Source organism: Meriones unguiculatus, chromosome 7 (assembly GCF_030254825.1).
Source record: "Meriones unguiculatus strain TT.TT164.6M chromosome 7, Bangor_MerUng_6.1, whole genome shotgun sequence".
Taxonomy (NCBI): domain Eukaryota; kingdom Metazoa; phylum Chordata; class Mammalia; order Rodentia; family Muridae; genus Meriones; species Meriones unguiculatus.
In genome coordinates, this window is record NC_083355.1 from 58,410,804 (window position 1) to 58,437,711 (window position 26,908).

Here is a 26,908-nt window from a genome sequence, read left to right on the forward strand (position 1 = left end):
TAGGGACAGGCCACTGACTCATAGGAAATCCTTCATTTTCAGATGAATGCTTTCTTTTTTATTAATGATTTTTATTTTTATATTAATCACAGGTTATTTACTTTTTATCCCAGCCGTAGCCCCCTTCCTCATTCCCTCCCAACCCCACCCTCCCTCCTTCATCTCCCAATGCTTTCTTATAATGAATACAACTTTATAGGTTTGCCTTTACTTTTTATATCTCTAATAATATTATGTGCAAAATTTCTCTTTAAAAAGAGAAAATATATATGCCAGTTTTTATTGCTAAAGCCTTTGCCAAATCCTATAAATTTCAGCCTTTGGGTTGAAGCTATATGCTATATGCCAAGCTTCCTTCTCTAGAAATGGCTGGAAGTTAGTGGTGCCATGCTGTATGTGTGTGTGTGTGTGTGTGTGTGTGTGTGTGTGTGTATACTTACAAGTGCTTAGAGAGAGAAACAGAGTTGTTAAGTTTTATACAGGAAATTTCAGAAGAAAAGTTATTTAATACCACTTGGTTTTTAGAAGTCTGACTAGGTGTATACATAGCATATTATATATAATTATTGCCTCATTCTGCAAGTGAGCTTCATGCTTTTTAGTTGTAACCCCAACCTTTATATTTATGGTTCATTCTTTAAAAACTTATATTGTTATTGTAATACAATATAATACCATAAAATTAATATACTATAAACACCATATATTAGAATGTGATTATAGTGAATAATATAAATGTTATATAACACAAATGTAATAGCAATTATAATATATGATATAAAGTTATATTATTTATTGTGCATGCATGCAGATGCACAGAAGGTTGAGGGAGGCATGCATGCTGGAAGTCGGAGGATGATTTGAGGCAGTTGGTTCTCCTTCTACGATGTAGGACCTGGGGTCTAACTGACGTCATGGTGTAAGTGCCTTCACCTGATGAGCCATCTTGCTGACCCTAATGGCTTAGATTTGTTTTACTTTTGTTTCCTTTTTTATGTGGTTGTTTGTGGTGTTAATGTTTGAGACGGGGTCAGCATCGCCCAAGCTGACCTCAACCTCCTGAGTGCTGAGATTATAGGCATGAGTCACCATGCCTGGTTTTTGATTGGTTTTAATCCTCACTGTGTCTTAGAATTTGGTATGAAAAAAACAGCATGAGGGTTCTTCTCCTCCAGCTCCTCAATATCTTCTGTGTAGATCTGAGTGATGGACTTAGGGAAAGTGTGTCATCTTTTTCACGTCTACATAATGAGAAGACACTCAAATAGTATTAGGTGTGTAAACAGGAATGAGAAACTACAGCATAGGTACTAGCATTCTTTTATCAGTGTTTTACTTTATTGATCTTTAGAGATGACCATCATAGATGAATAGCTTCCTGAATACTTACCCTTGAACTTTCCATAGGCCATTCTTATGTTGTATTTTGAAGGAAAATGATATTGAAAGCATCTTTGGTCTTACAGCATTCACAGAGCTTTCTCTAGCAGAATTACCAGGGAAATGAGTAACATTGGAAGAGCTGAAATTTGTTGCATTTGCATGTGCATTTTAGAGATGGGAACTTCTTCAAAAACACAATAGCACCAAAAGAATGTCTGTATTGTTCATCCTTAACAGAAGAGCCATTTTCTTTCATAGCCTGGAAATTGTTGACATTAATTATCCCTGGTCATGTGAATATTCTGTTAATTTTTGCCCTGTCTTCTAAAAAGAGTTTATGGAGGGATGACCTCTGAGTTTGTGGATCTGGCTTTGTCATTCAGAAGTTCTGAGGCTCAGGATCTGATTGCTAGAGATGGTTGCATGGAGGGATTCTCATATTTGATGTCAAACATGCAGACTGCTTAAGTCCAGGGTGTAATGTGCAGAGGGATGTAAATATAATTTGAGGACCAATTTATGTCAATTTCCTGGGAATTCTTTAAATTATGATAATGATTATTGCTAGGTATCTGTGGGGGCCATATGGCAGGACATGTCTAAATATACCGTCTTAGCAAGATACGCTCATAGTCACATAAACAGCTGTGGGCTGATAAAAAAAAAGTCGAAAAGGAAGGGCATTCTCGTTAGGGGGCTTGTCAATGAGGCCTTCGTGACCTCTGTGTCTTATTTTCCTGTAACTTAGGTAAGGTTTGAGTAAGTATAGCGATACAGTCTAGATTCTTTTGGGTTTTCCTCTTTGGTCAGTCCCTTGGTCAGTCAGGGCACAGGTGTCCACATCACATAAACAGGACAGTGAGGGGACGTGGCTTAGGAAGACCCCACCTTGTCTACCATGTTAGGTGTTCCTATGCAAATCCTAACTGTCAGGGTTTCAGAAATTAACACTTATGCTCGTTTTCTGCAGCACTTATCTAATGCCAAAGATACATGGTTTGCTTAGAAAAGGCATTTGGGTTCTTCAAGACTGAAGCTTCTTTTGGAATTTTTGGCGTAGTCTCTCTGAGGGAAACTGCAAGTTTGTTTTCATGTATGTCCATTAAGGGGTATGTTTATTAAACAAATGAAAATGGAACTTCTAAGAGAGGCAGCAGCATGGCGGAGGAAAGAAAGCAGAGGCAGATCCCAGGCTCCCAGGAAAACAAGAAGGACCTATGTGCATTTCACAAGGGTGCTCAGGTCTCAGACTGGGGGCCTGGGGGCCAGCAGCTGAGTCTCCATAATGCATGGGAATGGTACAGGAGAATCTTCCCAGTTCTGTCATGTCATGATGGGTGAGTGAGGATAGAGTGACACGATCAAGACTATAAATGAATTTGAGAGAGTCATTAGTCATAAAAGTCCACAACGATTCATAATGTATGTGGGTTCCCTTGTCATTCAGAAAGGCAGGAGAGAGGGCTTAGGACGGACCTCGTCGCAGCTGCCTGAGCTGACGCAAAGTTCACTGAGGATTCTGAGCTCCTTCGAGTGCCATGCCCTCTCAGTTTGTCGCCATGTAGCTATAGTTGGGGGCATTTTGCATCCCTTTCAAAAGCCCGTGCAGGGCCCTGGCTTTCCACTGCTCACTTTCTTCTGTATGGTTTAGAGAAGAGCATAGGAGCAGTAGGCTTTCCCCCACAGTGTTACTGTGTTCACACTTGAATTTATGTTTTAGGAAAAAGGTGGGAATGTTCTGAAGCTGTTAACCCTGGCTAAGCTGAGAAAGGCTTATGCTCATAAGGAGAAAGGGGAATGTGTTCTGTTCAATATAAAGTATTTTGGCTAGACTACTGGGTGCCTGCCTTGCAAGGAATCACATTTGGCACGTTCACTGATTGGATGGGGCTGATTTTCTCTGACCGTTAGGAAGCGTTGAAGCCAGGACATGGGGAGCTGTATGTTTGCACTGGTTTATGGTGCTGATGTCAGTGGAGAGGGTGGGGGTTTTGGTTCCATGACTGCATGTCAGTATATTTTTAAAGTGTGACCTAAATCTAAAGGGGACACCAATGCTATCAATTCATAAAAAGCTAAGGCTCCTTTTGATGTATCGCTGGGCACATAAAGCATAGGCCCAGGCTGGAACAACCATTCTGAAGGATCATCTGAGTAGTGGGCTAAGCAAGTTTATGTTAGCACTGCCAAGAATCAAGAGCAGGGGTTGGAGAATTTTCTTTTTCCAAGCTGGCCTGTGGGAATGCAGGTCTTTCACTACGGAGTGGATATGATTTTACTTGATTTTTTTTTAAGGTGGAGAAATGAATGGGGCATGCATTCATGTTTTTCACCTAGGCCAAATGGAAGACTTTTCAGTGATGTAACCCATTAGGCTAGAGAAGCTTTTCTGTGCGCTGCCCTGCAGTGCTGAGAGTAAGTTATGAATGCGGCACTGTTCTCAGCGCAGAGGGCCTTGCCGGGAAGAGAGCGGTGTGCCTGGGCCCCAGCTATTGAGAGGGTGCCAGTCAGCGGTGAAAACGTCTTTCATGAAACTATAGCTAACTTCCCTGTGACACATTACCATGAAGCAGAGAGTATTTTAAAAACCAACAGTCTGAAAATACACACAATACTTTATAAAAGTCGGCAGGCTTTATGTTCAAGTGTGCGTGTTGAGTGACTAAAAATATACAGGTTTGTGTCAGAATGCTTTTGAGTGAATTGTTCTAAGTAGCTCTCCTCCCCTCTCCCTCTGCCTGTTCACAGCTCTGATTTCTTTTGCCTTTTGGTTGAAATTACAAAAGATGTCTTCTGAGACAAATGCTGGCCCATGACATCAGGACGAAGGAATGCTCGGCCTGGTCCAGTGTGAAGCATCAGCTGCTTAACAAAATGTTACATTTTCCAGGGTGGATTTAAAACTTACAGAGGAGCCCTGAAAGTAGGAGCTAAGGTCAGACAGACCTTTTAGGCGCTCCTGTGAGAGGCGTGCCAGCATAAGAATCAAAATCTGAACATTAATATTCACAGCACTTCTTTTCTGAAACAAAAATGTACAGTGGTCTATATAAAACATGTGATAATAATTGATGCCTATAACCACAGCCAGATAGCATAGAACTTTAAATTTTGAAAAAAAAATTATACATATTACAGTTGTAAATTTAAGCACTAAATCTTTGATTTTTTTTTTTTTGAGAGTTAAATTTTGTGCACTTACTTAACTCTTATTCAGGGAGTATACAGAAGATCTTTTTAATTGCTTTTTGTTGTTAGTAGGTCTCACCAGGATGTAATTTGGAGCATTCCATAGCATTTCCTATACTGGAATAATACATAAACATTTTGACTGTGGTTCAGCAAATGCACGTGGAAAAGTGCTTACTTTTACTTTTTAATCTATTAATATCTAGATAGTTATTGTTATTCATTTCCACAGTTAATTCTACATCAGCAGAAGAAAATGGAAATTCTTGAAAAAAATTTTCAAAAAGTTCATCAATATGTCAACATATACACAATTCAAATCAGAAATTTAGGAATTCATTGATTTGGTGGTTTATTGTCAGTGTATGTAAGGGTTATAGTATCTGTGTCCTGTTATTTTTTATTGAAGTATAACTTGGGAAAGCTCTATGTGCCAGACAGTCTGAATGGATCAAAGGATTTCTGCTCACATGGGAAGGAAAAATATGAAACACTGAGGAAAAGAAAACAAGAATGATGGCTGGACCCCCTCAGCCTAGCATGGGTGAGGCGAGTCGGTACCCTGACTCTGTCCTCTAGCAGTTTGAATAGATGCTGCTCCTGAGCTGCCAGAGGGAAGGGTGGCCCACTTAGTGGGACCTAGAAAGCTTGGGATTGATGGAAGCTGCCTTCTTTCATTTGCTGTTTAGATGTGCTTGCGGGAAATGGAGCTACTTGGAAGTAATATGTAGACAGTAGGCTGGGCAGTGGCATTGGGGGTGTGCCCGCTGAGGCTTTTTCTTTTGAACATGGACATAGCTGCTCTAGTGTTAGAAGCACACGGGAGAACTCTGTCGATGGGGAGGGTAAAGTGGATAACTCAGAGGCATTTCTGAACACATTTTTAGCTGACCTGCAATTGCAGACATTTATTCCTTCGTCGTCTTTGCCTGTTAGGTTTTTCTACTAGTTAATTCCTCTATAAGTCTTTGCAGCTTCTGTAGGTCTATTATGGAGCATCTGGGCAGAGTCTAGTTTTTCATAGCATGTAGGGTACTTTGGTTATCAGAATGAAGTCGTCCTTGTCGTGTGCCCCACATTACCAGGTGGCCATGTAACTGCAAAGATGATTTTTCCTCACTCTGTAAGACTGATTTTTTTTTCCATTTCTCAAAGTATATTCACGTTTCTTTAATGTTAAATTACTGACTCTGATTCATTCTGGTGTCTGATAATAGCTCCGAGACAGACTCTGAGACAAGGATTGTAAGATGATGGTGCACAGCGGCTGCGCCAACCCGAGAGCGTATTGACAATGCAAAAACCGGTCTGTCACCGTCTGAGGAGACTGGTGACATCTCGTGTTTGTTGAGGGCTTTCCTGTGAGGACCCTGGAGGTTATAGCCACAGAGGGACGTGTAGTGGGACGTTGCCAATCAGAGTGGAAGCTCAGGGGCAACCTCATGGAACGAGCATGTGTCCTTCTGTTGTTCTTATCGTCATCCACTGTGGTCTATGGACTCCTGTTATGTGAACGTTCTCTGGGCTTTCATCTCCTACAATCCACGTTTGTACTCCTCGGGAAGGCCTTTCAATTTATATTTTCCTGTAGTGAGGTATTCCCCGGCTCCCTATCATCTGGTCATTAGCATGCACTGATTGAGCACCTGCTGTATAATGCATACTGAGCTGGTGGCTAGGGAAGACACCACCTATCTGGGGTCTCCCTGTCTAAACGTGGGTGGGTGGGCGGGGGTTAGAGTGCAGATGAACAAATGTGCCGAGTAACAGTGGCAGCTAGTGTGATCCACTGGCCTGCTGATGAACAGCTGGAGGTACTGTGTGCACCTGGGAGCCAGGAGCAGATGCCAGAGGCTAGGGCAACCTTTGACTCTTGAAGGAGGGAAGGCCCTGGATAGGAGATAAAGTGAAGAAAGGCACAGAGGGGAAGAGCTCTTGAGAAACCTATACCGGTTGCTGTGACTAAATACGGGTAGTCAAATAACAGAAGTGAGACTGGAAACCTGTGTTTTGAGAAGTCTTTAAATCTTGCATTTCACACAGTGGATTTTGGTCTTTGTTTTATACTCTCTATCATTGTGTTAATGAATTGAATTGAACTAATAGAACTAAAAGGATCAGCATGGGGGGGCTGAGATAGCTAGTTAGGGACTTTAACAAGAAAGCTCCATCCATAATATAGAAGAGACAAGCAGGAGGGGTGGTCAGAGGCAGGAGACATCAGTGCATGACCAGCACAGCTCTCTGGGAAGGGAGTGCGCCCTGTGCAGAACAGTGCGCAAGGACACAGGCATGGCAGATAGTGGGAGGCAAACCTACAGCAATGAGTTACTGGACGTGAGGGGTGGAGGAGAGGCAGGCGCCATGATAGGAGAGCCTGTCTCTGAGCTGAGCTTCTCTTCCAGGAATGGGGAATGTGGGAAAAGGAATAGATTTATGCCAGAAGATGATGAGCCTCACTGGATATTTAGAGACTGAAGTCTTCCATTAGAAAGTGAAGTGGCAGAAACCCCAATATTTTCAGACTAATCCAGAATATGAAAATAATTGAATGTATGTGATAAGCAAATGCTTGTTGAATGATTGAATGGCCGCGTAGATTAGCCATCAATTCATTACACTTTAAATGACTGTTATTGACTAGCTGTAATTATTTTAAGACCATAAGGCACCATAGGAAGCATTCTAATTATTTAGAAGTAGCAGAAGTAATTCATTTTGTTGCTTAAAAATTTCCAAATAAGTTAATGTGGTTCCACTGGACTCATAGGATTGATTAGCCGGAGGCCGCTTTTCCTCCATACCCTCACTGCCTGCCACTGGAATGCTGTAATAACTGTGCAAGGATAGCAGTGGAGTGTCTGTTCCAGTAGGGGAATAGTTACAACCAGGAATAAAAATGTTACACGCTCACTGGAGGGTTTGTCTCTGGGTTTAAGATACAAAGCATTTAGATGAGGTCCCGGTTCTTGAACCCTTGTTTATATGCTCATAATGGCAGTGGAGACCAAATGAAGGTGCAATTCTTCCCTCTGGCTTTGCAGATAAAAAAGAACAATGCATCCCTCATACCAGTGGGTAGTTGCTCCCCACTTCTTCACTTGTGGTATTCGGCTCACTCAAAGCAACTTGGATTATAAATGTTATCCATACATCCAGCGTTATGAAATATTGTTCGGTCAAGGTTTGCTAAAAATACTCTTTGGGCTTCACAGTAAGGTGCTTGTTGCTGTAGGGGTATGACCGTATCCAAGTCAGCTCCTTAGCCCAGCCAGCTCAGAAGGGTGATGTCAGAACTCACAAGGCAGAGCTGTCTCTCTTGGACAGACTTACATTAGCCACTTTCATGAGGCTGGGAACATCAGATTGCTGCCTTGTTCATTTGCAGTGAGAAGTACGATCACACGGAAGGAAGGCTCCTCCTAGCCATCCCCAGGCATTCTCTTCCAACATTTGGGCTCTCCCAAGATTTGGGCTCACACTCTGAAGGAGCCCGGTAAGCGTGAAGTCAGATATGGAAGCTGGGTAACTGTAGGTAGCCTGGTCTTTCTTGCTGCACATGGATGACGCAGTAAGGGCGGGCCCTCAAAGGTTGTTACTGACGCGCGCTGATTCTCCGAGTCACGCACGAGGGGCAGTGCACCCTTTATCTTTGCTGCTCTCGTGTTCAAAATCACCCCTATACTGTCTTCCGGTTATCAAGATAATTCTTAAATCTTGATGGCTTAGAGATCATTCAGTTTCCATCAGATATTTATTTCTGCTCTGATATGTTATTGTCATGGTAACAATGTCAAAGCTGGTTTAATTTCCAGATGCCACTGTTTGGCTCCCAGCTACTACTAGAGTCTAGGGTTGAAGTCATGGACATAACCGCAGTGGCCAGCTCTCTGCATATTTCTGGCCTGAGAACCACACCTGCCATGGAGCTTGACGTGAAGCTTGCTTGGGGCAGGTGTATATTGTCACAGTAACGATTGCTTTAGAAGTAACGTATGGGAAAAAGTATGGACCCTGGAAAGTACAGCATCCATATTCGCTGAGTCATATCAAGGCACAAACTAGTTAAACTTCCTACAAAGAAAAATAAATGTTACATGTACTGAAAACTTAGAAGAAAACCCATGAAACTACGATCAAGTTCAGAAGCAGGAGTCCACGGCGTTCTGTAACCAGAGGGATGGAAATACTGATCAGATACAGAGGTTGAGATATGGAGCTGGTGTGTTAAGGTAAAGAACAGTTCTCTGAAGACCAAATTGCATTTATGCTGATGTCTCTCCAGTAAGGTAGAAATGCCCACAGGCCCTAACAGAACTAGAGCTTGTGTGAAAGACAAGAAGGATAAGGGAGGTCAGTGACTGACAAGGCCTAGAGGTTTGAGAGTAGCAAGAACAGACTCTAAGAAGGAAATAAAGGGAAAACTTTCAAGGAGACTGCTGAAGAGCAGGGTCACAGACCTGAAGAAGAGGACTGTAGCCAAAAGCTGGAAAATCCCACTCTGTGGGTGGGAAAACCTAAGCTGGTGAGAACTCTAGAGGAATTATAGCCAGCTGCATAAATGAGACGATTTTCTACCAGAAATGACCACTCCATTCCACAACAGTGTCACATGTGACAAAGAGCCTTTTTACAGCCACTTTGTATTTTCTATCTGTCTAGCTGAAGCTTATTTTCCAATTTAAAGGGTAGAAGGTCCAGGCTTTACTGATTGTGCTTTTTATTTTCCACTGTAAATGAACCATTCTCTAATGAATTTGTACAGGACTTCATTTTTAATTTGCAGTGGGATAGTTTGAAATGAAATAAAAGCATTAGAAAAGTTAATGCTGCTGCCTTTTGGAAGAACCTGGCATCTTCAGGGACGCTCCCTCACTTGCCGTCGGACTGTGATGTCTGTGATGTAGCAGGAAATCTTTCCAGTTCCTTTTGGCGTTATCACATGCTTTGATTAATTAAGCACTTTTGTTTACATAAACAGGATTTTAGCTTATCAGAGTCCAGAAGGGATTTGAAGAGGAGGATTTTAAGTTGAATTAATTGCCTTCTGCCCCAGGGAAAAGGTAGCAGCAAATTTGCAGAGAAACCCTCCTCTGGAATTTGGAAGTTCAAAGGTGATGAGAATCAGTCTGGTGATTACTGAAGGAGAAAGAAGAAGAAGAAGGTGTGAATGGAGGGCCAGGAGAGGAAGTGATTTGTCATTCTGTTTGAAATACTGTATTCTGAATACTACTCATACACATGCTTATATTGGTTTTTAATGTACACTATTGAGGAAGAAAGCAAATGCTTGTGGCATTCCATGGCACCTTGTTGTTCTATCTAACAGAACAGACACTTGCAAACTGACTTTCCACCCATTAAATTAGTATCGTGTTAACAAAAATTAAGGCAGGCTAATGCTGCTCACACTTATCTTTCACCAGAAGACAAGAAACCAAGCAGACCCAGAACCATAGTAATTAAATATACTAAAACCTTGTAAATTAACAATTATAGAACAAAATAATTTTCATTAAAATGTTAATGTGAATGAATGAAATGTTTTTATAAAAAGAAAAACTAATTGTGGGTAAAATCTATAAGACGACTTACTATTGGGACCTTGAATATTTAAGAAATTGGATAGTCCTGCTAGTAGTTATACTTTAAATATCTAGCTGCATTGATTTTTTTTTTTTAAATTGGGATCCTGTCTTTACCGAAACAACCTTGAGGAGATGCCTTAAAGGAGATGGAAGCAATGAGGACTGCTTCAGGAGGAAGTGGGCCGGACAGCTTAGGAGCCGCGCTGCCCATGCTGGCTTTGAGTTTTCAGGAAACTGACTTTCCCAAGTCTCAGAATATCATTGGCAAATGAGAAAAAAATGGCGTATATAGCTTCCATAGGGCAAAAGAAGATGTAAACATGGCATATGCAGAGAGGTTTCCAAGCATCGCAGTCAAACTAGAGGGGTTCTGCTGAGTGCTTTGCTCATGGAGAAACTAACCATGACTTCGCACCCAACCTGTCTAGCGGAAGTTCTAATAAGTAACCTCTAAGTCTTATGTTTGGTTTTTCCAGACTCAGCCACTAAACCCTCTCACTCTCGTTGCCATAATTCACCTTGCACTGCCATGAGTTTCTCTCAGCTGCCATCCTGGTCTCTTTCCTCCCGTTCTGAGTCTCCCAGATCCAAATGCTCTGTGCTGTATGTCTTCAGTTGCCCTCTCAAAACCTGAACCTCCTCCTCATTACATTCCCACAATTCCTCATGGCCATTGCTCATCCCTGAGAGATGCTCTGTTCGTCCAGAGCAGCCCTCCTTAATGCCTTGTCGTGTGCTGTGACTTCCTGAGTGGCTGAGCCACCTACTCGGTTACTCCAGCTGGAAGCCTCGGGCCATTGGCGCCTCTTCTTTCCATCCGGTTCCCGTTTCCATGTGTTCTTCACTCTACACTTCTCGTGCCCTACCACCCGGTCCTGGCTCAGCACAGCCATCGTTCATCTAGACATCTTGAATGGCCACTTAACTGCCTCATTCTTTCCCTGTCACTGCCTGCTTACAAACTTCAACTATGGGGAATGCAAAAGGATTAAGCCAGCATAGGCAGCGTAGTGGCTTGTAGAAAGTAAAACATAGAATTTCCACATTATCCAGTACTTTTACCGGTAGGCAAAAACTTTAGACTTAGACAAATACACGTGTGTACATAGCAGAACTATTTACAATAGTCAAAAGGTTTTAAAAAAAGATGCAGAAATGCCACTACCAGATGAATAGTGTATTATATGTCTACAATAGAATATTATTCAGTCATTAAAAATAAAGTGCTGCTACAAATACAGTTAGTAATTGGGAAGAACAAACACAATAATTTGCATGTCATATGACCCTATTTATATGAAATATTCAGGATACACAGACACACACACACACACACACACACACACCATAACTTTATAACTCAGGTTGCTGGTTGCTAGGAAATGGGGGAAGAAGAGCATGCAGCTGTTTACATGAGGACAGGGTTCTGTTTGGGAGGGCAGTGCTGTTCTGGTACCTCTGCCTCAGTTAGATGCTGCACTGTTCCATGGAGTTTGAGTGGTTTACATAAGCCAAGCAAACTTTCGCTGGCTCCCCCTTGTGTGCAGATGAAACTCCAGATCTCCAGCTTCTTAGGAAGTCCTCTGCAAGCTGCAAGGGTTGCAGCTCAAGCCCTCATTTTCTGGCTGCTGTTCTCTCTCCATTATACTTAGGGGGTTCCTGCTCCTCTGAGATAATTTATGTCATGCTGAACTCATCTTCGCCCTAAGCTGCCCTGTCTTCCTTTGTAAGTCCAGCCACAACCCAGAGAAAGAGCCTGAGTGCCAATGCCGCTGGAAGGCAGCCGCTCCACATACCATTCTTCTGGGAGCAGTCCTCCTGGTGCTGTTCCCTCCTGTCACCGTCACAGCCAGTGCCCAGGAGCGGACCTGGCCCCCGTCCTCACCATACAGCTGTGTCCCTTCGCACTTGTGTTCTGCACGTGCCATACCGTGTAATGAAGGTGTGTGCCTGCGCTTAGCTTTTAAATGATAATTTTCCATCTCAAGCAGTAATGTTTACTTCTCCAGTTACAAATAATGGTGGTTTTAAAGAAGTGCGGTTGAACCTCACTGTTTCTGAACTTTCAGTGTGAGTCCTGTAAGGAATTAGAGTGGAGTTAGAACCAGTGTTATGGTTTTTGTTTGTTTGTTTGTTTTAATGCCACATAGCTGGGCTTGTAAATAATTAGCCAGTATGCATTTGCACTTTTTGAGAAGGTTAGGAACTATTCAGTTTATTATAGTTGCAATAGACCTCTTTTTATGTGTGAGCTATCAAAATAGATGTTTTCAGAGTATTTGTTTTATTTTCAGTAGAAAATTTTTGTTGAAAAAAAAAAAACCACACAGAAATTGTACCCATCTCACATATAAGTAAATCAAGATTGTGGTTGGATAACATGGAGGGTGAATTCTGTTTGTAATTTACCCAGTACTTATTTATACAAATTCATTAAATTTCCTCTTGGACAATTTCATGCATGTGTATGATATATTCTGATTATTCTCACCCCATACTGTCTGTTGTCTCTCTTCAACCTCTGTTTGCTCAAGTTGCTAATAATAAGGAAGAGTGCTTAGTCCTAACCGGGATTTTACACCACACAAAGGCTGGGAACATTGTTGCAGGGGGAGCAGGAAGAACATAACATCTGGGAGAACAGCTGGGCGATACTGCAGTGGCCACTGCAGTCATGAACTCACAGCAGCTGGGCCTACACAAGGCTAAGCCTGTCTACTGGCAGGTATGGATGGGAAAGGGGCCTGTGGAACTGTGCCCCTCCTTGCCAAGGTTTTGGCAAATACCAGGCTCTCCGGGGTGCAGGAGTCAGTGTTATCTTCAGACTTGTACCCGCTGGCGAGCTGAGCAGGCTCCACTGGATAGTCCTTAACTATGGTTTCCCTGGTTCACCTCCATCTGCAAGGAAAGGAGAAGTGTAGCAGAGGACGATGCTTGACCTTGACCTCTAACCTGCACAAGCACATGAGCACGGACATACACCAGTGCACGTGTTCACTGCACTGAAAACTTATTTGGATAGGCAACTCTATTAATTAATGTGATATTTTCCCACCGCTACTTATTATTCACATTACTCAGCTGCTCCTGTTCCTCCTCCTTTTCATCTTCTTCCTCCTCTTCTCTGTAGTTTGAGCTCCTTTAGATTGGACTTCTGAAGCTTTTTCAGAGCAATGTAATTCGGAGGAGTGAGGCTCGGTGCTTGTTCCTAAGGTGCTGTGGAAGGATGGTGAAGCACACAGAGAAGCTCAGAGTTACTCCCTACTATGATGATGCTGTAACGGACATATGTCAATGACCTTCTACCCAAGGGGAGAGTCCCTCCCTGCATTGCGACAGAGGTGGTGCAGGAGTGCCACAGAATAGAGTTGAGTTTCAGGAGAGTTGTGAGCAACTGATATCTGGATTATGTCTATAATACCTCATGTAAAGTGTTTTTACCAGTTCTGTGAGACAAATGTAAACTAAGTTTAATTGAATTTGTTGCTGAAAATCTAGTTGAAACCTGTTTTAATACCTATCACTGACATAGCCCTTACTGGAGAACACTTCAGGCTGAGATGCACACTAAATGTGCAATTTATGTTTACCTTTGTGTTCCTTCTGGCTGCAGTACCTTTGATTGCAAGATTAGCTCTGTGGGCCGGCTTATTCCCTGATATCGCTGGATAAAGGAGAGCGCCAATGCAAGACGGTGTGTGCATTTGTGTTTTAGACACAGACTCTGAGAGTGAGTCCACATCTGGTGCAAGTATCTGAGTAAAAGTTTGAACTTCAATTAGTTGCATTTATGAACCACTGACAGCAAAGTGCAGTATATGAGGCATGTAGGAAATTACAAAGGAAATAGGAACCACAATCTTTGTTCATATTGAGGTTATAATCTAATGGAACAAATATAAATGGAGATACATGATAACAGATAAAATAAACATAAAAACAGTCATAACCAGTTACAGATGGGTAGAGATATTTGCACAAGTGCTGTGAAGACAGGAAAATTATTTCAGTGGCTGTTGTCAGCTGGAGAAAGGCAGGAACTACTTTGCTATCTGATGTTAAATGTATGCAGAAACACTAGGCCAGGAAGAACAAAGATTAGTTTGGTGGGAATCATTGTACGAAGTAGCCTGAAAGGAAAACCAAACCAAACCAAACCAAACCAAACCAAACCAAACCAAACCAAACCAGGCAGCCAGACAGCCAAACAAAAACAAAGGGACTAGGCATTGAGAGGGACATGGACAACAAAGTTTAATGCAATAGCATTAAGTTGAGTTTTTGTGAGCCATAGAGCTCTCTTGAAAACCAAACAGTACAGCAGTCTAATTGCTGAGCAAGCAGTTCTGAGTATCAGTGACTTAATGGTATCAAATTGTATGCTTTTTACATCCTATCCCTCCTCTCTCTCTGCTCACCCCTCCTATTTACTGTAGTTAGTTAAACATCCATGTTTATTCCAGCAGTTTTGGATGATAGGAGTCTTATGGGTTCTAAGAGCCTTTCTCTATTCTTATTTTCTTTCTTCCCTCCTTTCATCTCTCTGTCCTTCCTTATCTCTACCCCATCTTTCTTTTTTGCTAATTTTGAGAAAGCATCTCATGTAGCCACTGCAAGCTTTCAACTCACTGTATATGTGAGGGAGATCTTGGATTCCTGGCCCTCTTGTCTTCACCTCCTTAATGACAGGGTTTCAGCCATGGGCCACCAAACCCATTTTTATCAGCTGGCAGAAGGGAATGAAATAGAGGCTTGTCCCTGGGTGACACACCTAGCTTGGAAGCCATCCTGCCCATTTTATACCCACTGGAGAACTTAGCCTTTTAGCTACAACATGGAGGGAGAGCTGGGGGCTGACAGAGGTGGGTCCTGTCAGGAAGGAACGTGCTCTGGAAATCATGTAGTGCTCTCTCAATACCAGTTTTGTGCCAGTGTCCTACAAATGGAGACTGTATCCACATTTTCCACCTGTGTTTCAGTCTCGCCTCTTCAGTCTGCCCTGTCATCACCAGAGTCTCACCTCCTCCTGCCTGGCTTCAGGTGAAGAATGAAATGTGTTTATCCGTTATGACCTCAGCAGGACGCCGTAGTCGCAATCTCTGTCTTCCTCCACATGTTTACCAGGCACCTCCAGCAGGTCCTTTTGGCCTTGCTTCATTCCTTCTTCTGTTTGTAGATCCTTTTGCTAGTGACCTTCTCTTGTGTGAATTTCACTGGTTTAATAATTTCCTACCTGAAGGTCCGTGCTGAGTATTGTTCATGATAGAGTCACTTTGTGCTTGCCACGGTCTCAGGAACTGTTTCTCTCGCCTTTGTGTAGCAGTTCAGAGTTCCTTAGTGTACTCATAAAGAATCATTGCTATTCCTCTTCTGCCTCCTTCCCAGTCTCAGCCCTCACCACTAGCTCCGAGAAGGCTTGAGGCCGGGCAGACTTTGTGTTTTAATCTCTGAGCATAGAGCAAGCTGGTGCCTAGCCTAGTCATAGACACTTCTTCTGGAGCATGGGTCCCCGTGCGTTTCTAGTGCTGCCCTAGCTCATACGCATACCATAGCCCCAAGAAGCATTGATGTGTGCTTCATACACTCCCTGGCACACAGTCAGATGTAGCCTTTCTTGTCGTAAAAATGTTGGATGCAGTGCATGTTTTGTCTTTCCATATTGATTGTTAAGATCTGCAAGGGCAGGGAGTGTGACATCTATCTTATAATTTCTCATAGGGTGTAGCATGAAACTAGGCACAAAATGATTACTCAACAGAGATGTGCTGAAAAAATGCATTGAATGAAGATGAAGATACTTAGGAGTGAAGATAATCATTTGGATAGATGTTTTCATTTGATTCAAGAGGCAGTGGGGAGCTATTGATGGCATCTGAGAAGAGGAATAAAAAATTACCCAGGGAGGAATGTTTGAGCTTTGTGTAGGCTCCTGGTAGGTGTAAACAGACAAACACAAGATGTCAGGGAACGAGTAAAGTTACGGGAATGCTTGTATAGTCAGTGGCTTTGTGCCCTGCAGAAGTGGGGAAGACAGAAGTCTGAAGCAAGAGCCAATACCTGAAAGGCTTTCTAGTGCAGAGGCAGGATATGAAAATAAATACTAGCCAGGATGTCTGTATCGTTCCTGTCCCCACAAGGCCCAGGACTAATATAGAAGAGGACAGAAAGGATGTAAGAGCCAGAGAATAGTTCTGGGAAACGCTGACCTCTGGGCCTGACATGTCCATGAACTCCTGAACTGTAGATGTGGTTTCCTGCACAAGACCCTCGCAAGATCAAGCCAACAAGGTGAGGTGGTGTCTCACCAGGCAGCACCAGCTGGACTCCGTGGGTTTTAAATAGAAACAAAACAACAGGAAAAACAGAAGGAAACGAAAGGCAAAGGGCGATGGTCTGGGGGCTCCTGAAGGGAGTAAGCCTGGAGAGTTTGGAGCACATATGACCAAGATACATCACATATGAATGAAATTGTTAAAGGATACATAATAGATATTCTATTTGAAAAAGCAAACAGGGGCCACAGAGGGGGGTTGCCAACAAGCTGGGAGTGAGTGATGGCCTGAATGACTACAGTGTGTTGATTTAATATGCGTTGAATTTCAGATGTCAACAGTACTCTACTGCAGATGTACTACTGCAGATCTACTCTAGGTGCAGATGTTTTATTGCCATTGGCTGGACCCTGTTTCATGGAGCTCTGATTACAATTTAGGAGACCAGGGAGCTAGCCCTGACCATTGTCATTGGTGTTAGTGACCTTGGCAAGTCATTCAAACCCTCTGTATAAGGGTCAGGATTAGAGTAGAGAATTTTTGTGCAGTGGCTCCTTTTAAGGAGTTGTGTATAGGTGTGTGTCATAGCAACTTCAGAATTTTAATGAAAATGAAATCCCACCCATAATTTCTGCTTCATTTTGTTGCCCAATGTAATGCATCAAACTTCCTTCCTTTTTTTGCTATAAAATATATTTAAGTATTAGCCCTTTTTAATTCCTGTCACCTTTTAACCACATACACAAAATACACTTATCAGTTACTGAGAAATTGCAATGTAAGCTCAATTATGCTAAAAACTAATGGATAACACTAACACATAGTAACAGCTTCTTTTGCAGTATTTATTCTCCTGGTGATAAAAAAACATAAGCCCGGCAGCGCATTGCTGCAGAGAGAATTTAGCTACAAGTTTATCAACTTGAGCAGGGCAGCTGCAGGACTAAATGCATGTGAAACTTAACAAACCCCTGGGGAAGCTGACTGCAGGAATTGTCTGGTCTGTGTGGAGTTACTGAGCTGAGACATGGCGGATTGGACTTAATGCCCCGGGCAAGCACAATCAAATAGAGACAGCTTAAGATTTCTCTGTGTCCACGAACGGACTCTCTGGAAGGTGTCTGAAGGAAGCTTTCAGAAAGGAGCACAGCACTGTTGTGAGCACCCTTCCTTGAATATAGGCAGGTTATTTTGATTTAGAAGAAATCCAAGTAAGATTTTCCTAAGGTAAGCCGCATAGCAGTTGGAAGACTCAAGATTATTACTCGCTTCATCAGGATATGGGGAAGTTCTGAGCATTGTCGCTTGCATTTTAAATGTCAAGGTGGAAAAGTCAAGAACAGTGAATACCTTGGATGCTTTTCTGGAGTTAAAATTTATGCTGATGTGACTTCTTCAAGTTGACTCTGAAAGGTGGTTTTAAGACCTTGCCCACCCTGAAATAACAGGCAAGGTGTCGTAAGAGATATGGTGTGGTGACGTGGAGAATCCTGGAGGTTAGCTGCTCTGCTTTGAATTCTGCCATGTCATCCCGGCATCTAACATGTTACTTAGGAAAATTGCTCAGCCTCACTTTTTCAGCTGTAGTGGGCACCACGCCATTGTTCTTAGGGTGGTGTGAGAACTGGGTGAATTAATAAATGGGAAGTGCTTGGAACAGCCTGGCACAGAGACAGCAGTCAGGTGTTAGCTGGACAACAACTGCGGTCTCAGGAACTGTTTCTCTCGCCTTTGTGTAGCAGTTCAGAGTTCCTTAGTGTACTCATAAAGAATCATTGCCATTCCTCAACAACACTGGATACTCTCAGTGCATGTTTTCTTTGCTCACTTGGCACAGCTTATGCGATTACTGGGGAGCATAAGCCACACAGTGTCACAGTCCTTCAGCAAGAACCAGCTGACGATAGCGTGAGAGAGAGGTTGGTTTGGGAATAGGGCCCTTGGATACTGAATAAATTAGATCCCTGAATAGACAAGGTATTTCACCTGAAGAAACTCCATCTGGACCTGAAGACAGAGGAAAGGATCAGGCAGACTGGGGCTTAAGGAGAGCCGAAGCGCTCCAGGCCGAGTCTCCTCAATGCTGTTTAAGCAGCTGCCTCAGAATGGCTCTGGGATCTTCAGGATCCAGAAAACATTGGCCACTGTTGCAAACAGAATGGCTCTTTAGAGTCTCTGTTAGCAGTTTAGATGTTTCAACAAGATAGTCACTTTTCTATGAATTTTTCTTGTACCCTGTCCTCATATATACATCCATAAGGACTGACCTATGTCCCACAGAAATGCTGACCCTCGCTCTCAGCAGTCAATCCTAATAGCTACAGTTAGAAACATGAAAGTTCTCCCAACTGGCTGGCTGAACAGAGGACACGGAACCAAAGATGTTGACTTCAAACTTCTCTCATGCTCCATTTCACATCTCCCTTATCTCTCTCATGTCTTTGGTTTGTATCAGACTCTGTGGATCACTTTTTTCGGTCAGTGGCCCCTACCTCTTTCCTTTCTAGCTTTCTAAATCAGAACTGCAGAAGCAGATCCTTGAGGACTGGGATGGACCCAAGAAGAGTGAGCATAGAATGTGCTGTTACCATTTGTAGAACATTTAGTACAGCATTAGGTTCACTAAAGTGGACACTTCACACCGAGGGCTTTAATAGGAAAAAACATTCCTTCATCTACCCCTCTACCCCTTCTTTTTGTAATTTTCATACAACAGTACCACCATCAAACTTAGTTTTTAAGTTTCATTAAAAATAGTTGACAGGAGAAGAGCAGCCTGTCCCCTGAGAGACAAGTTACCAGGTCAGCAAAGCGCTCTCCAAGAACTCTGACAGGCAATCTGTAGATGACTGAAAAATAATTATTGTTACCATTATTTTTGGACAAACAAAACTCATGTCTCCATTCCTTGTCTTCTTAGGGGAGGAGGAAACGGGAAGCCTGTGCTTTGTACAGTGTCTGAGGTGTTCTTTGCAGGCTGTGTGACACATGATGATGAGGACTGGGGAATAACTTCAGCATTTACCCGGGACAACGGCTGTTCCCTATTACAGAGGTCTAGTACAGCCTAGCAAGGCCAGTTGGAAATAATGAAAATACTTAGGATTCTGATAATTACGTATGGCTGCACTGAGTGCCTCACATTGTTTAAGTAGGTGGTAGATTCTAGTAACAATGCGTGAATGAGGTTTATTTTTGTGAGTATGGAGAAATAAGGCCAAACGATCATTTATTTTGTATGTAGTAACACCTATTCTCTATTCTTCAGTTCTACCATCAATCTTAGAGTGAGTGCAACATAGACAATAGAATTTGTAGTGAGCATTGTACTGGTTTTAAGTGAATGGAGGAGGTCCTACTGTGTGTTCCCCAGTACAATGGGAATTGCAGTTAGCTTACCATGTGGAGACTAACAAGGATTCTGCCAGCCTCTAAGGCAAGCTTCCCAGAGGGAGATGGAGACAGGGAAACTCAGAACCCTGTCACTCGCTTATCTGAACAGTTGTTTCATTCTATATTCTAGTTTCACTTCTCAATTTTTTTTTTGAAAAAATCATAGCTTAAATTCCTAATCATGCTGAAGGACACACTACTATTTAAAGAGAATCCCTAATGAATTAATTCATTCAGTTATCTCCCCAAACTATAAAAGGTCCAGAGCAGATATGGCTGTAAGCCACATGGATTTGATTGTAGAATTTAAAAGATTTTGTATTTTTCAATTGGCACACACTTTGGTTTGCTTTTTAGAAGCAAATGTGATTTGAGTTAAAGTGAAAAACACTGGTGCTTTATCCGCATGTTGCAGAGACAGAGGTGCCCTAAGGATGACGGCTTCATGTTCTAGGGGGAGCAGACTTTCCTGGTGGAAAAGACTTCCTTGGATTGATGGTCCTGGCTGCTCTGTGGGCTGCATGGGCTCTGACGCAGCTAGTCAGCTTTGCTATTGTGGCTCAAGAGCTGCCTTGCCACGATGTAAAAGAGCAGATGTGGTTATGTTCACATGGAACTGAAGAAGTGAGCAGACGTGGACTGAGGGTCTTCGTGTGTTGACTCCTGTTGTACCCGAGAAAAGACCTCTAAACATAACAGAGATGGAAAACGTAGCTGAAATCTATTCCAGTTCAGCAGCCAGAGAAAGTATCTTGTATCGTATCATGTACTGAAGAATTATACATCAAGATGTATGCATAACTGAAGGGCTTCCTAATGGAGTGCCGTGGAGAACGAAAGCAGACATGAGCATCGCTGATCATAGAACAGTTTGTAAAACCAGAAGAGGGAAAGAGACAAATGCTAAAGAGCTTGTTCAAGGAGGCATAGAAATCTGCAGTTGCTAGGAATGAGCTACGCGCTCTTTTAATTGTTGAGGGCATTTCTTGAGAAATTGAAAGTAGCTTATAGGGACTAGAGAGGTGGCTCTGTGGTTCAGAGCTCTTGCTACCCTTTTGAAGAACTAGAATTCAGTTCCCAGCACCCACTTCAGGGGCTCACCACTGTCTGTGATCCAGTTCCAGGATATCTGGCCTCTGGGTACCTGGACTGAGGTGCACGTCTGCACGTGTAGACAGACACATCTACACATAAGTGTAAAAAAAAAAAAAACCTTGAAAAAAGCAAGTTGTAGCGTGGTCCACACAACATGACACCGTTTGTGTTAAACACACAGGTCACAGAAGAATACCGGGTCATCTACGTATACACAAATCTGTGTGTGTACTTTTGTAGAAAAAGCTGTAGGGAAACCTGCTGATGGGTTGAGTGCTTATCTCTGACAGAGACAGGGGTGTTAGCCACAGGTCTACAGGATGCAAACCCACACATTTTAACAAGACATTAAATACTGACATACAGAAAGTTACATACATACTGACATGTAAAAAGTCATTTACAAAGAATGAGGACTTAAATTTTTAAATTTAAAATTATAGCAAATGAAATTTATAGTCACTCATAATTTTGAGGGTCTTACAGGAAGCGAATTCTAGGTGAGATTTCTACTTCTAATAGAATGGGCATGTGATTTATGTATTACACAGGCCTCGAATACAGACAATCTCTGAACATTGTGAAATTTGAAACCCTCAATAGCTTAGCAGAAGTAATGGATTGACCGCCATGGTTGGGGGTTTCTCAGCTGCACATCAGTGTTACGGGCAGTCTGGCCTTTGGAAATTTCACCTGTGTGGCTGTGATGTTGTGCAGGGGAAAATTGCTTTGCAAGGTGGTACCAATCTCAAGAGAAATCTGTAAGCGTGCCTTGGCTTAGAAGTCACGTTGTTTTAAAATGTGACTGTGATAAACTGGTAGAACATTGGGTCTAGACTTAGAATGGATCATGAGGCAAGCAGACTGACGTATACCCAAAGAGAGACCGGGCTTTTGAAGTAGGAAGCATTTGTTAGAGATCTATGAATTCCTCACGTATTAAAACAGTGATACATGAGAAGTATGGGTGACAACTCCTTTCCTGAAACAATAGGCCACCTGAGAATAAACCAGCACCCCAAACTGTCTCATTTTAAAATGCCCCAGAGAGAATCCAGTAATACAAAAGCAGCAGAAGGACACAGTGGCTTGTGACTGCTGGCCGGGGGTCAGATTCTTAGGGGAGCTGTATCGTGATTTGTGCCCGAGTGCCCAATCTGGACTAGTGGGAGCAGCTCCAGCATGTCTGTGCAAGAAGTTGTGGTGCTGTGTGACAGAGATGGTGCTGCTCGAGCATGGTGGTCACGGAGGCCTGGACCAGGTACTCTTTTACATCCTCATCATTTCCATGCTCACTAAGTCCTGGGCCGTAGGAACATAGAAGGGGTCTCTTTTCGCTCATGGAAATGTGAAGAAACTGGCTTGAAAGAGAGAATGCAGTTTGCTCAGGAACAGGTAGCTGGTGAGTTTCCAGGGAGAACAGAAATGCTTGCCATCTTTTTCCAAAGGGCAAACTCTCCAAGGCCAGGCTGCTTGGATGCCAGCCGCCTCCTGGCGACCATCTTCCATCCTAAAATTAAGGTGCCCATCACCATCGTCTGTTGGGATTGCTGCTGCAGTCACCCGGTAATTCAGCCATCTCATCAGCAAATGGAGGTAACAGTTGTCCTGTGTGGATTAGGTGAGACAAGGTCGTGTCAGGCAAATAGAAGACATCCAGTAAAATTTTAGAGCCCAATCAATAAAATGTTCTAATCATCTTATCATTAAAAACCAGTTTAGCTAACGGCCTGGGCATTTGTTCTGCTGGCTCCATGGGGCACTTGGGTGGCTGAGGGAAATGTTGCCGTTTAACACCGGCCTCCCTGTGTCCGTGCAACGTGGAGAACTGGCCGGGTGGGGAGAGATGCACGTGGCCTCCTTACCTTCCTTGAACTTTAACTGCGTGGATATCGTCCTTGGCTAAATGACAGTAGCTTTCCAAAAGTTATGGCAGCTTTAAGCTTTGTTAGACCTGCTTTGCCACTGTGCATGTGAGAAGGCGTGTGTTTATAAATGACAGGAAACCAGTAGTTTCTAAAGCAGAGCTGGCCTCTCCTGCCTGTTCTTCCTGTAGGATGCAAGCTCTGTCTCACTTGTGCTTAGGTACTAACTCAGTGATATGCCAGATGTGTTCATGTTTTGGTTTTTATTTTGGTTTGTAGCTGTTGCCTACTTCAGCTCTACCTGTAATGTAACCAGGCCATGAGAGTTGAGAGGTGGCCTTTCTGAGGCAGACTTTTGTTTGTTTGGAAAGAGGAATGAGATTTCAGGTTTCTGTGTTAGAAAGGTCTGGTGCCCTTTTTTTCTCTTAGAGGTTTTTCTTCTCTTTCTTTTTCCTCCATCTCCATTATTATCCAAGCAGCAGGTCCAAGTCTTTGGGTGAAGCTGTCTGCAGGAACCCAGCCTGGCTACAGGTCGCTCTGCCCAGGTTGGAGGGGAGCTGTTGTACCTTGGCCTTCATTCCCTTTTCCCTTCTGTCTCATCCAGGCCTCTGTCCTACCTCTCCAGGGAATAGTCACAGAGACTTCATTAGTGATGGGCAAAGGCTGTGGGTTTCTGCAGCTGCTGTAGGTTTCACCGGCTTACTCTTTCATGCAGCAGCTCCAGCAGGCATGCTGCATAGAAGAGAGTTAAGGCTTGTTCTGGCGTGAAGCAGAGTGCTCGGTTGATATCTGCGTTAAACAACCGCTCTTTATCATATTACTCTAAGGTAAGCCAGGCGAGGTGAAGTTTCACAAGTGCCAACAACTCACTCAGCTCTGTGCTCTTTGCTTCTTGGGAGGTGCTCTTGGCTGAGGGTTAGACTTTCTTTATTTAGACTCCATTAGAGTCTTAAAATTAAACTGCCATGGAAAAATGAGTGATATTTTCAGCCTCAGAGCGGCATCATTTTATCAACATAAACTACATATGCATATAGTTATAAAATCAGTGTCAATGAATGAAACGAAACCCAGGCCAAACCCGCTTAGGAGCAAAAGTGATGGTTCTTGGGTGAAGTAGTTTTGGAGATTAGAAAGAAGCGAGGACCAGGCGTTTTCTGCCCAGAGTGCCCATTACCTGTGTCAGCACAGACACTGATGTCTGCTCACTGCGTGGCTGTCCTCTTGCTGCTAAAGCACACCGGTTCACTGAGCAGGGGATGCCAGGGCCGTGACTTGCTGCAGTCCTGTCCGCCGCACCTGAAGAATGCATTTGTTTCCTCGCACAGTGAATGGAGCTGTTTGCCACCACATCAAGAGCACACAGGCCTCTGAGCCTGCAGGAAATCTCTGTGGGCCTGAGGTTAGTGAATGATCACGGCAGCTCTCCAGAGGTGTGTGAGAGCTAGCCGCACCTAACGAGCACCTATTAAACCTCTCATGTGCGAATCAGCATGGTCACTATTGAGTCATTTAGTTGCTTTTGTTTTATAGTATGCAGAAATATAATGGTTAAAACACTTATGATCCCACCAGAAAAAAAATGTCTACTTAAAAACTGGTGATAATTTATTTGATTTAAAAATACATTTATCTTTTAAAAATTTATTTAACTATACTCATTGATCTCAATATGATTTTTAAAAATTTAACCTGGTGTGAATTTTTTTTTTTTTGCATCAAGATAGAGTTGCAGAGTGTATAATTGTATATTTTATCAGGGAAATAGTTTCTTACTAATAGGTCTTTGAAATGACTTCAATATTTTTGTTTTTAATGAAAAAAGTCTTCTGGTATTTCTGAGAAGATTTTTTTTTCTACACATTGTATTTGCCTAAGGCAAATTGAGAAGGTTGGACTATGTATTGAAAATTTGAATTGTCAACTGTCCTTCAGAATTGTTGTCATTTTATTGTCAAGACAACATGAAAAGTCACAGTAAGCTTAAACTAGAAATAAAACAAGTTTTGCTTTTTTTTTGTATACATAGAATTGATAAAGAAGAATCACAGGAAAACTTACCTGACACATCCTCATGGAAGGAAGTCATATTGTCCTACCAGTCACTTCATACACTGTGACACAGCGGCCAGTTAAAAAGCAAGTGTTCAAAACATCCCACAAAAATCCCCATCATGGTTTAGAATAGGCAAAGATATCTTCAGGTTAGTATTATGTCTTCAGGTTAGTATTAAAATGTGCACTGTCACCTAGGACAAGATAATAAGATGCACATTACGACATAAACACCTATTCCCTAGGTGATGAACTAGGGAATAGTGTTTATTTCCTGAGTATATTATTTGTTTTCATAATATTGTGTTTTGTACAAAATAAAAATATAGTTTTAGAGAAATAGATCTTTGCCTTTTGTTCATGATAAAATTATAGATATGTGTTTATAATTAGTGTTGCCAATTTCAAAATATCTACTCATATTATAATAAAATTTTAGATTCCATGCTTTGAGCTTAATTTTCTTTGGATCTAATCTTAAAATGATGATCACATGCTGGTAAGAAAAATCCTCATTATTGTCTCTATAATATGATATAGGACACTTATAAAATGATTAAAAACTATATGCTGAAACTTAGTGCCCAGGAACAATAAGTCATGTTTATTCTGTGTCAATAGTTAAACCTGTTGAACTGTGAAACAATTTCCTTGTATTAGGTTCTTGGGTTATAACATTCATTCCTAGATTTTGTTTTTAAAAATAATTCTCATTTCTTTATTATTTGGATAATTTTGCATATCCTATATTTGGTTCCTTTTAATGTTTAACATAATATATATGATAACTGGTTCATATTTGTCTTGACAAGCTATTCTATTTTATTTTAATTCGAAATTATTTTGTCTGTTTTTTTTCTAAGTTGACCATTATCTAGTATTCAACGTAAAACAAAACATTGCACTGTTTCTGATCAATATGTGTGTACCAATATTATATGCCAATAAACACAGATACTTTTTCAACAGAGAAAATGGTGGCTCCGATGTTCAGGGAAGAACAGAGCAGCAGCAGGCAATTGCCAGTGAGCCTCTGGAGGCTGGTAAACGTGGGACTTTGATTCTCTGTAGGAAGGGGTGTCTCTGCCCCAGCAGAACGGCCCCCCAGTCTCAGCTGCTCCACAGCAGCAGGGCCAGCCCCCAGCGGCATGCTACGCTGAACACCGATGAGTCATCACAGCTCAAGGGTCTGAGCAGAGCTCGTCCTCCAGACATGGCAGAGGTCTCTGATGCAAATGGAAGGAAGCCATGAGTTGGTCAGAAATAGTTTTGAGAGCTACAACACATTCTTGAGGCGTAGACTTAAGAGGTTGGCACCTGGGACCGAGAAGAGGTCTGCTTGTTGATGTATTCAGGAGGACAATGGGAAGAAAAGCCCTGGATTGTATTTCTGAGATTTTAGACTCTCCAGGTGAAGCATTACATATAATGTCCTCATCTGTTTTGCCAGCGTTAGGTACTGGGAGGAAGGAGGTTGGCAGATGACCCAACGTTAAGGCCAAGATGGCTTTACTTTGGAAATTACAGCCAGTAGAGAGAGGAAAATAAGATAAAAATAAGCAAAACATAAACTAGTATTTGACCAATAAGAAGGAGGGTGGGTTTAGGCTTCAACAGGTCTTTGGAAACCAGGGTATAAGGTGGTAAGAAAACTAAAGTGGTGGAAGGGTAATGAGCAGTTCTTGGCTCAAGGACTGACCCGAAGGGCTTACAGTAAAGGCTTTTCCCTCCGCAAGAGACCATGACTCAGCTCAAAAATGCTGTGAGCGCTCACCACATACTTCATAGGTCAATGTGCAGTGCACACACACACACACACACACACACACATACACACACATACTTACAAAGTCTAAACATGTACACAGACACATATTTGTATATTCAAAAGAACACTTACATATAGGCAGAAAAAATGTATTAAGAATGTTAAAGAATTTTTTTCTAAGTAATACAAATTTGGATGTTTTTGTCTTTCTGATCTTCTGTACTTTCATGCATTTCAATAGTTAGCATCAGTCTTTTGAGTATGGAAATGGTACTTAAGAAATATTTGTAAATAACAAAA

At 42.3% G+C, this 26,908-nt stretch overlaps 1 protein-coding gene across 1 annotated transcript in view; it reads left to right on the forward strand.

Annotated features, from left to right (window-relative positions):
- Npas3 (neuronal PAS domain protein 3) overlaps positions 1–26,908 on the forward strand; it is an 852,204-nt gene that overhangs the window by 40,990 nt on the left and 784,306 nt on the right.